The sequence below is a fragment of the Oryza sativa genome, chromosome 11 (genome assembly GCF_034140825.1).
Source record: "Oryza sativa Japonica Group chromosome 11, ASM3414082v1".
NCBI classification, from domain to species: Eukaryota; Viridiplantae; Streptophyta; class Magnoliopsida; order Poales; family Poaceae; genus Oryza; species Oryza sativa.
In genome coordinates, this window is record NC_089045.1 from 30,009,069 (window position 1) to 30,020,752 (window position 11,684).

Consider the following 11,684-nt stretch of genomic DNA (forward strand, 5'->3'; position numbering starts at 1 on the left):
GATGACCTCGCGGATGAATCCGGCCTCCAGAAGTCGCGCCACCTCCTCGCGGATGAAGGCTTGACGTTCCGGGGCCTGGCGCCGCACTTTCTGCCGGACCGGCCTTGCGCCCGGCCGTACGGCGAGACGGTGCTCAATCACCTCCCTGGGGACCCCGGGCATATCCGCCGGTCTCCATGCGAAGACGTCAGCGTTTGCCCGCAGGAAAGAGACGAGCGCGTCTTCCTATTTGCCATCCAAGAGACCACCGATCCGTGTGGTCTTGGACGGGCCGTCGCCCAGGACAACCTCCTTGACCGGGACCTCATCGCACGTGACTATCCGCGGCCTCGGGGCGGCGGGGGCGGATGTGCCAAGCCTTTCGTCGCCACCCTCGGGCTTGGACACGACGGCGAGGCGGTCCGCGCGCTGCTCCATACAAGCGAGCGCGACTTTGAGGTCGCCATGGACAGAGATGGGGCCATCGGGGCCCGGCATCTTCATCTGGAGGTAGGCGTAGTGGACCGCCGCCATGAACTTCACCAACGCGGGCCTCCCCAGGACCGCGTTGTAGGGCAGACTGAGGTCCGCCACATCGAAGTTCACCCGCTCCGTGCGGAAATTGGCGGGTCCACCGAAGGTGACCGGGAGGTCGATATGACCTAGCGGCCAAGTGTGCCCCGGCGTCACACCGATGATTGGCTGGGACGGCCGGAGCATCATCCCCGGGGCCCTGATGGCATCAAAGGCTGCGGGGGAAAGGATGTTGAGGGCTGCTCCTCCATCAATGAGGACACGCCCCAACTTCACGTTGCAAACGGTGGGAGAAACCACCATCGCAATCTGCCCTCCCCGGACAACGCACGGTGGGTGGTCGGTCTGGTCGAAAGTGAGGGCAACCTCCGACCACCGCGCCCGGCGCGTTGCCTCATGAGTAGGGGCCGCGGCCAGAAGCTCTCGCTTCATGGCCTTGAGGCTCCGGCGAGAAACGTGAGCACACGCTCCTCCATCGACAGTGGCAATGGTGGCCCCAGGCTCTTGGAAACCTAGGTCGTCATCGCCGTCATCGATGTCCTCGGCGGGGGCCTTCTGCTTGGCCTCACTTCGCCGATTGCCGGAAGGAACCGCCGGGGACTTGCCCTCTCGGCGCTCCTGCCTCCTCTCTTCCTCCCACTTCCTCGTCCGCTCAGCTAAACTTTTGACTGCACGGCAGTCCGCGAGGTCGTGAAGGGAAGTGTTGTGGACGGTGCACCACTTGCCGGCTGGGCGCTCCCTGCTGAGAGCGCCGGCCTTTTTCTTTTTGTCGCTCGCTGGCCTCCCCTTTTGGGTGGCCCGCGAAGCGCCCTCGACGGCGAGGACATGACCCTCGTCGTCGGAATGGACTGACCTCTTCTTCCTCCTCCTGTCACGCCGCCCTGCCTGAGCGGCGGATCCGGGGGCGGCCGAAGCTGCCACTCCGGAACCGGAGGGGTTCCAGGTCCATGCCTCCTCCTTACGAGCCACTCGGTCCGCGAGCTGAAAAAGCTCCGCGGTAGTCTGGGGCTCTTTGGAGGCGATCTTTTCGAGCATGCGGTTGTGCCGCACGCCCCCCCTGAACGCGTAGATTACCGCGTGTGCAGGGATGCATGGTATGGTATTGCGGACTTGACAGAACCGCTGAATGTACGATCGAAGTGACTCATCGTCCCTTCGCTGTACTGCGTGCAAGTCCGCTTCCTCACCGGGGCGCGGATATGTGCCTTGGAAGTTCATGGTGAACTGTTGGCACAAATCCTCCCAAGAGTGGACAGATGCAGGTGGCAAGTTCATTAGCCAACCCCGCGCCTGCCCCTTCAGGGCCATGGGAAAGAAATTCGCCATGACCCTGTCGTCACCCCCGGCGGCCTCAATCCCGGTCGTGTAGACCTGGAGAAACTCGGCGGGGTTGACGCTGCCATCATATTTTTCGGCGATGGTGGGCCGGAACCTTGGGGGCCAACGGACATTCCGAAGACTCGCCACAAAGGCTCTACAGCCGACACCACCAACCGGGGGCACGGAGGGCTGGTCCCCGCGTCCGTGTCGAGGTGACACTCTGGACGAGGAAACGCCCTCCGTTGCGTGGGCAGCACGTCGGTCATTACGCCGGCGCTCGATGCTGGCGCGGGCGTCCGGCCCCCCACGCAGATCTTCCCGGGTCGAAGGAGTCGACGAAGGAGTGGCGGCCGAATGGCGAACAGCAGCTGCCACTCATCGTGACCTCCGTCTTGACGACGCGGAGCCGGTGGTAGCAGCACCAGAGGCCTTGGTGGCGGAGGACCGCCCACCAGCATCTAGGCGCTGTCGCGCAGTCATGACCAATTTGGCCACATCGTCCAGCCAACGTTGGGCTGGAGACTCCGGGTCATGGGCGACAGGCGGGTGACGTAGGAGCGCGCCCGCAGCTTGGAGCGCGCCCTGGGGCGTGCTGCCGTCACCACAGACGAGGAGGCGACGCTCCCCATCTCGCCGCCCTTTTCCACCTCCTGTGGATGTCGAAGTCGCGGACCCTTCAGCCCTCTCGGGCGCCTTCTCCCGCCCAGGACTTTGGCGTGGAGGGGGCGGCGGAGTACGAGCTCGACGGCGTGGGTTCGGCTCCCCGTCGTCGCCACTCACACTCGGAGAGAGGTCGTGCGCCTTTGCTTGCTCAGCCATGAGGCTGAACAGGAAAAGCTTGGTGCCCACGAAAGAGCGCAAGAGCTCAGAAGATCACTCGCAGAGTCCCCTACCTGGCGCGCCAGATGACGGAGCGTGGGGCTCCTCACCGGGAGACCGCGCTGGCCCCCCTTTGCCGGTTCGGCCGGGGACCCTGGGTGAGACTCTAAACTCCCAATCTGTATGTGGAAGGTTCGCCAGACAGGAAGCACAGAAGACACCGGCGATGTATACAGGTTCGGGCCGCTGAGAAGCGTAATACCCTACTCCTGTGTTTTTGGGAGATCTGTGTATCAAAGAGCTACAAAGTATCAGCCAGCCTCTCCCTTGTTCTGGGCTCCTAATCTGGAAAGGTCCAGTCCAAGAAAAAGCTCTCTCTAAAATCTATCCCCCTCCCTCCGTGGGCAAGGTCCTCCTTTTTCATCTTAAGGGGATACCACATGCACCATCCCCCCTTTTTTATGGGGACTTACCCTACCTTTTCATAAATGGACGGAGATCTGCATGGTTGCCGTTCGAGTCACCTTCTGATGGGACGGCCCGCACCTACCTCCACTTTCGCCGGGAGCAGGCGCGACGTAGAATCATGGCTGTCTGCTGGCGACATGACCGGTGTCAGAATGGTCACAAATCGGTCATTCTTGTCCACCACGCGTCAGCTTAGCAATCTGCACGTTGGCCCTCCTTCACACTACATTTTGCCTGTAATGGTTAGGATGAAGCCTGGCATATATCTGATCAGGACTAACGTGCCATCTCTGGGAGGTAACACGCTAGCTCCAGCTGGGGACGAGCGCCTAGAAGCCCTCGTCCTGACGGGATGGGGCGAGGCGTGCGTCAGACCGCCTGTCGCCACCTAATCCCGCGATCTGACCGGTCTGTGACTGGTCACAGACCGAATAAATGAGTGCAATGCACTACGTTACATGCGTCGTGACACGCTCAGCCAAACCGCAATAAATGTGGTTAGGTGAGCCCCACTGTGCTCACCTACCCCATACACGCGGAGCGAAAACCCACGAGGGGTCGGGGCGCCTCGGCCCTCGGGGCCGAGGGGGGTGCAGCCCGACCCCCTCGGGGGGACTAAGAGGAGGGCGAACACACCACCTTCGGGCCCGACGTCCCCCGAGGGTGCCAGGCCACGTGGGCGATTGTGTCTGCCTCAAACCTCTAGTCATGATACTCCCGATCTCATGTCACCGACACACCTAATCGTATATGTAGATATATACATGTAGGAGTATCACAAGGAAAGATAAACTATCCGTTGAAATTTTCTTACTCCCTCCGTTTTAAATTACTTATCATTTTAATTCTGTGCTAAGTCAGATATATCTACCTTTGATCATTAATTCTTAAAAAATCCATGTAGTTTAACAACAGTGAATTATGTATTATGAAAATATTTACTATGATAAATCTAAAAATATAAATCTCATAATGTTAAACCATACGAGTTTATGGAAACTGATGATCAAATATATATTAAAATACAAATTTAATGCTATTACTTGTGTGTCACTAAACAAATATACTGATAGCTTAAGTATTCATCAGAAGTTACAAATATTAATTTATCGAAAATAGATACGATATTATATTCTGGACATGGGACTATATAATTGATAACTTTGATTTCAACTTTTCGTAAACTTCAAATATATTATATAATGATATCCATACAAGAAGTATATATCGGCGAAGTATCGATCAAGTATCCGAGAAGTAACAGTAATTAATTTTTGAAAAAAAAAATCATCACCATGTGACCAATAAGTATAAGTATACGAGAGTATCCGATACGTATCTATATCCGATATGCTAGTTTTTAGAAGTGTCCAGGTAACTTACGTGAAGCTAGTCGTGAGAACGGGCAGTTCAAATATATTTCCCCATTTCAATCTCTCCAGGATTTGCCGGTCCAGTCTTCGAAGATGCTCATAGGGGTAGGGTTTGCGTGCGTGCGTTCATAGGGGTGAGTGCGCGTGCGTTGTGAGTGTCTGCGTTGTACTGTGTAATTCTAAAAATATATATATATATTTCCACATGCATGCATGCACGGCACTGTGTTCTCGGTCCGAAAAATTCCAACAAATTAGAAGAGGAGCTTAACTATTGCCGTTTTTCAACTTTCTTGTCTTATTACAAGGTGGACTTGGCACATGTGCGCACATCCCGCCATATGCATGCCTGCACCTAAATCCGGCCAACAAATTTTGACAGTCTTATTGTCTTAAGCTCAAGTGTTCAACCTTAGGATCATCCACTATCACAAAGTGGAGGATTAATTTGTATGTGTCCAGGCCCAAAATTCTTCCTTATTTTATCCAAGTTTCGTTCCTTTTCGGAGAAGCCATCATATATATCACTATCAAATTGATCAAATTGCAAGTTGTGAAACTGTGTGCGAAAACTTCGTAGTAACAAGCCCCAGGCTAATATGGCCACACATGTAACATTACGGCTGATCAATTTGGTTGATAGCGATCGATGATCTCGGCTGTTGAGAAACAGTGAAACTTTGCAGTAACCCAGATATATTGTCTCATCTATGCATGAGTAAAATAAAGTAAGATAAAAAAACAAAAAGTCGAATTTAAAATTAAGTTCTAAATTTAAAATTTGGCTTATAGAAATAAGCACAAGCCAAACAACGAGACCTTCAAACACGAGCTCGATTTGTCATCCAACTTTATCTCAAGTCGTGCATGAATTGATGACGGACGGAATCTACAAATTCGATCATCTTTTATTTCGATCGGTTGGTTCTTATTTTCGAAAGTAAAACTGGTTCTTATGGATCATTGTAATGGTATCCCCGATAGTACGTATGAGCATGTATGGAGACTAACTTGAAATCATGCTAACATATCCCATGAATTGTGTCGTGTAATACAAATAAAATCAGATGATCTGGGCAACGATATACGTGATATTCACACGGATTCTGTGAGTTTTATTCGCTTGGTATCCACATCACACATGAACTCTCTTTCGCAGTTCGCTCGTGAGTTGTGACTTCACAATGAATGTTACGCGTGACGGGAATCAAATACGGACGAGGCATCACAGTTTTGGCAAAAACATCTTCAAATTTTAATTCGCGCATGAGAGTGACGTTGTCTCAGTCAGACATGCGGCAAGGGAAAATCGTGCGCGTGAAGGCGTCGCGGGCCCAATCGGGCATGCTGAAAATCACGTGCGTGAGGGCATTGCAGGCCCAAACGCGGCGGCGTGCAAAGGCGCATGTGGAAAACGGACTCAAGCGTTGGTTCAATTGTTGCATGCGGCAAGGGGCATGTGAAAAGATGCAGGTCAATTAATTTGAGCGCGTCTCGAATAAGAGAAACACATTCTGGCATAAGAAAAAAGGAAAGGATTTGACAGAAACATAAAACTAAAACCGACTCACACATAGATGACATAACAAAATTCTGGTGGAAACATTTTCAATTTTTATAATAGTAGAGAGGTGAAGCCATAACTCTAATATCATAATAAAAAAACCCAACACAAATATAGCTTCTGGCTTAATTAATAAAGTAGGCTTAAATATAGCTTTGAAAAAGCTCAATAGAAAAAAAATGTCTGTTTAATTTGGACTTCGGGCTTTTGGTTTATAAGTTGGCTCATAAACTCAAACAAAAAGGTCCAGTGTATAATTGATTCCAGCATTGATAAATAGAAAGTTTATTTTGTAGCTTGTGGTCCTAATCAATATATGTATTTCCATCGATATTCCCTTCTACTACCAATGTTCATGAACTTTAACACAAAAATAAAATTGGCCAATTTTCGGTCAAATTCATGTGTAATGCGATCAACTCCAATGTAAGGATCCGCAAGAGGATCTTATGGGAGGTAAATGTACCACTAAAAATCAAAGTATTTATGTGGTTTCTTCACAAAAAGGTAATCTTAACGAAAGATAATCACAGAAAGAGAAAATGTAGGGGAAACAAGTAATGTTGTTTTTTAATACACAAGAGACCATCCAACATCTTTTCTTTGACTGTCATATTGCACATTTTGTTTGGCGATGTGTCTTCATTGACTTCAATACCCCCTCCCCGCAATGCAAAAGATATTTTTGGTAACTGGCTTAGGGGAAAGCTTAGACCCACAAAAAATGATTTTATTTGGAGCTAGTGCTCTATGTTGGTCAATCTGGCGTTGTCGTAATGATGTAGTTTTTAACCATAAAAAATGTCTAACATCATGCAGGTTTGCTACCTAGGACTAAAGGGGGTTGCAAACCGAGCTATAAAGGGTTTGTGCACCAGTGTGTGTTCCAATTGGCTCCACTCTTGGTGTATGATGCTTTCACAGGAACAACAGGATACTATGCGCAATGGTGCTACACGCTTGAAATTGATAGGCAAGGAACTTTTATTCTAGTTTGGATGGCGTAGTACCTACAGAATTTTGTGATAGAATCTATGTGTTTTTGGAAACATTATTTTAGTAGATCACATTATTGGCAGAAGTTAGGGTTTGTCCCACCACACCCTTTTATTAAGTTCTTTTCTGTTCATTTCTTAGACTTTTTGGCTGTGTGTCCACGGGCAGACGCCAGAGATGTAATCCACTTCTATTTTTTAAAAAAAACACAAAAATAAAGAACGGCAAACAACTAAATAATGCAAATGCAATGCATTGTTGCTTTTTTTTTTCTAATAAGAAATTTCTGAATATGAAGAGCTCTCCTTGTAAACTAATGTTAGATATGCTTTGGTGAACTCTGGCGACGTAGGAGGCGATAGCGTGGGTGTAACACCCCAGGTAACCACGTACATAGAATGCCACACCAAAATACACTCAAAAACTAAGTCCTAAAATTATTAGAAATTCCGGCAGAGTCTCTACCGATATAAACCACACAATCCAAACCATCCTAGCTCCACAAATCCCACGTTAAAAATAAGGATCAGAACCTTAAATGACCTTTACAAGTTCTATGCAAAACTTATGCTGAGCAAAAATTATAGTCTAAAACTAATTTCAATTGTGTGCAATAATAATGTGTAGTCCAAGGGTGCTACTCCCGCCCCATGCCGATCGATGTCATTAGGTACCTAAAAACCAAATTAAACACAAGAGTGAGTAAAGAATACTCAGCAAGTACAATCTTGAACTAGTAAAATATACGCATGATTTATGCATTAAGAAACCAACATGAAGGGTTGGATTTACTTTATTTTTAAACCAAAGAAGTCAAAAGATAGTAGTTCCCTCCCGGGCAGGTGTGAATATCCTCTTAGCATTACCGGTAAGCCGAGCAAGCGTGATGAGCGCTTCTCAAGGATCATGAATAAAGATCCAAATTGCACTCCCATGGCTACGCATGGTTCTTGAATAATGTAAACAGAACATCCGGAACAATGAAACATGAATAACGTCATGAATTTGAATATGGGTCGAAACATGAATAAGTAGCATAACGTCATAGCCATACAATCAGTAATAACAAGCAATTGAATAATAATTATGCAAGTAAAGCCAAACAAAACAACTCAGTTTTGTCCATCACATAAGTCCGTCTTGTACTTGCCTTAACTCATTCGATACTCCGACTCAACTCCTCCAACGTTGGAACCCTCCACACCTGTGGAGCAAAACTACGCATAAACCACTATATTCAACTAACGATGGTTACAAGGGATATTTACTAAAATCGAAACCTAGAACATATAAACCTTTTACCGATTTGTATTAAATAACCTATAGCTGTTCCATTACTGTTTTATGAGTAACTCACAAACCGTCTAACGGAAACTAGCAAATAATACAACTTCAGACATCTAGACAAAATTGTCTACAACTTTCATGTTGAGCACAAAATCAGATTATGCCTCTGAAAATCCCAGATTAAGGAAAAACGAACTGCTGTCCTGATTTCCGGACCCGGTCAGCAGTACTGTTTTTGCTGTTTCTCCTAAACCGTTTATCGGAATCGAGTGAAACTAGCACCGTTGGAAAGATATTGACAATGACTACAAACTTTATTTAGGACAACTAACCTGATTCCTGATGGTTTAATACTAGATTTGAAAATACTGTTTCAGCCTAGCGTTCGATAAAAAATAAATTCAAAAAAACCGGAAACAGATCGTCTTAAATATAAATTAGAAACAACTATAGACTAAAACGGATTACCTAGCAGTACTAATGTATAAGAAAAACGAAGAATTTAGAAATATTCACCAAATTCCCCAAATTTCCCTTCTTCTATCAAATTTCCCCTTCTTTCCTTCCTTCCTGTTCTTCTCTGCCTTCTCTCCCTCCTTCCTGTTCGTTGCAGGCCAACAGCAGCAGCAGCAGAAACGAATATCGGCAGCAACAGCAAGCCGTGCACCACCAGCAAGGAAGAGATCAGATCGGCAACAGCAGGGTTCGGCAGCAGCAGGGAAATTAATAGAAACAACAGTAGCTCACCAACGACCGGCTGCGGACGACGACGGCTGTGGCGACCGGCGACGGCTGCACCAGCGGCGGCGCCGGTGAAGAGAGGAACAGCAGCGGCGGTGGCAGAGCGCAGGAGGTGCGGCGGCTAGGGCTACAGGAGAATCGCTCCTGTTTCTTTTTTTTTCGTTTGTTTTTTTTTGGTTGGTTATATAAAGAGACTAAATAAGATCTAACGGCTCACATCTATTCAATCCTCGGGACTTCGTTCGGACTCCGATTACTATAAACTAGCATGGTGGCCCGCACAAATTGCGCGGTTAGCATTATTATATTTTTTTATATTATTTATTTTTATTTCTGAATTTTTATATTATATTTTATATACGTGTTAGTTATTAATTATTTTTAATATCAAATTTTAGTTATTTGTAAATTATATATATTCCTATATAGACTCTAGACTCGTCTTTTAATATTTCTTTTTTTAATTTCGAATTTTCTGTAAATTGTATTTCTATATAGACTTTAGGCTCTTCTTCCAATATTATTTATTTTTATTTCTGAATTTTTATTATTTCTAATTGTATTTCTATGTGGACTCGAAACTCATCTTTCAATATTCTTTAATTTTTAATTTCGAATTTCAGTTACTTTTAAATTGTATTCCTATATATGTATTCCTATATTGACCTTAAACTCTTCTTCCCATGTTTTTCTTAATTTTGAATTTTAGTTATTTGTAAATTGTATTTTTATACGGACTCTAAACTCTACTTTTATTTTATTATGTTTATTCCAAATTTAAGTTAGTTTTAAATTTCTATATGAACTCTATACTCTACTTCTAATAATCCTTATTTTTTAATTCCGAATTTCTATTTTTTTTCTTAATTGTATTTCTATATGGGCTCTATACTCTATTTCTAATATTTCTTATTTTAACTCCAAATTTCTTTCATTTCCTAATTGTATTTCTATATGAACTATATACTCTACTTCTAATATTTCTTATTTTTAATTCCGAATTTCAGTTATTTCCTAATTGTATTTCTATATAGACTCTAGTCTCCTTTTCTAATATTCCTTATATTTTAATTCCGAATTTCAGTTATTTCCTAATTGTATTTCTATATGGACTCTAGTCTCCTCTTATAATATTCCTTATATTTTAATTCCGAATTTCAGTTATTTCCTAATTGTTTTTCTATATGGACTCTAGTCTCCTCTTCTAATATTCCTTATTTTTTAATTCCGAATTTCACTATTTTTAAATTGTATTTCTATATAGACTTTGCTTTTTCTTTTTCTTCTTTTTCTCCGATTAATGTGAGAATTTCTAGGCCATGAGAGCGAACGTGGAGGCTCCTTTTTCTATTCCTTTAATTATATAATAGATTTATAGTCTATTTTGCACTACTCGGCGAGCTCTACGCATCCACGGTTCTCGATCGCCTATACGAACAATGGTTTAAAAGTTGAACTTTTGCACGTTTGCTCTAATATTCCGCGAGATATATTAATTTAAAACTCGGGGTATTACAGTGGGCGATCATGGCTCCCCTAGATCTGGCCATAATTACGCCATTGCTGCCGCGGGGATGGAATTTTTTCGGGGATCGCATTCGTTCTCGTCCTTTCCTTTTGGTTGTGGATGTTCTTTCTTCTTTCCAGCTTTGCATGCAATCCTTCTTTGGGTGGATCTCCGTCAACTTTTCAAGTTTGTCATATTGGTGATAGATGTTTCTGTTTCTCTGTTTTATTTCATCACAAGAGAGTTGGGTTATGGTTTACAATTTAAGATTATCTTATATCATGTGTCGTGATTATCTTAATTCTTTGGCGTGACGGGGTTCCCAATTGGAGAAGAGAGAATTTCAGTCGTGGAAACAAGAACACAAGGATCAATGGGATGCTGCGCATCAGTGATCAGCTTCCTTGCCCAAACTTTCTCGAAAAATCTTTGGTTGACTTCTTTTTTGGACCTTTTGGCAAGTACAGTGGCGGATCCAAAAATCGATTCGTTGGTGTCATAACGTGTCTATCGGTGTCATAGTATGCTAATTATACTTATATCATAGTGTTATAATATATGGATAAGCAGTTTTGCTATAGATTTTGCCGAAAGTCGTCGGTGTCGCCTGACACCGACGCTTGTACTGTAGATCCGCCCCTGGGCAAGTATGATCTCCCTCTCTGTGTTTGTATATATATATTCCCCCGTTTCAAAATGTATAACATCATTCACTTTTCGCATAACGTTTTACTATTTGTCTTACTCGAAAAATGTGTATAAATATCTTTTTTTTGACTTGTTTTATCATCAAATAAAATATAATCTTAGCTTATACTTTTACATATTTATATTAAAGTTTTAAATAAGATAAATAATCAAATATTGTGAAAAAGTCAATGGCATCATACATTTTGAAAATGAGATAGCATATAGGAGTATGTATATAAATTCAAACACGTGCTAGGATTATCATATATTCTATTATAAGATAATTAAACTCCTAAGTTCATATAGTGCAGTCAACTAGGATTAAAATAATGAAGATATAGATAATTAAGCTGAGTCACCCGATCAAAAGTAGTATATAAAGACATGCATGGTCACTGCAAATCTC

At 44.4% G+C, this 11,684-nt stretch overlaps 1 long non-coding RNA gene across 1 annotated transcript; it reads right to left on the bottom strand.

The window, feature by feature from the left end:
- Positions 1 to 7,417: 7,417 nt before the first annotated feature.
- LOC9268142 (uncharacterized) lies at positions 7,418 to 9,236 on the bottom strand. The gene is made up of 3 exons (XR_003239244.2): positions 9,088 to 9,236; positions 8,857 to 8,940; positions 7,418 to 7,727 (listed from the first exon to the last, which is right to left on the bottom strand). It is a non-coding gene; the product is annotated as an uncharacterized lncRNA (long non-coding RNA).
- Positions 9,237 to 11,684: the final 2,448 nt, after the last annotated feature.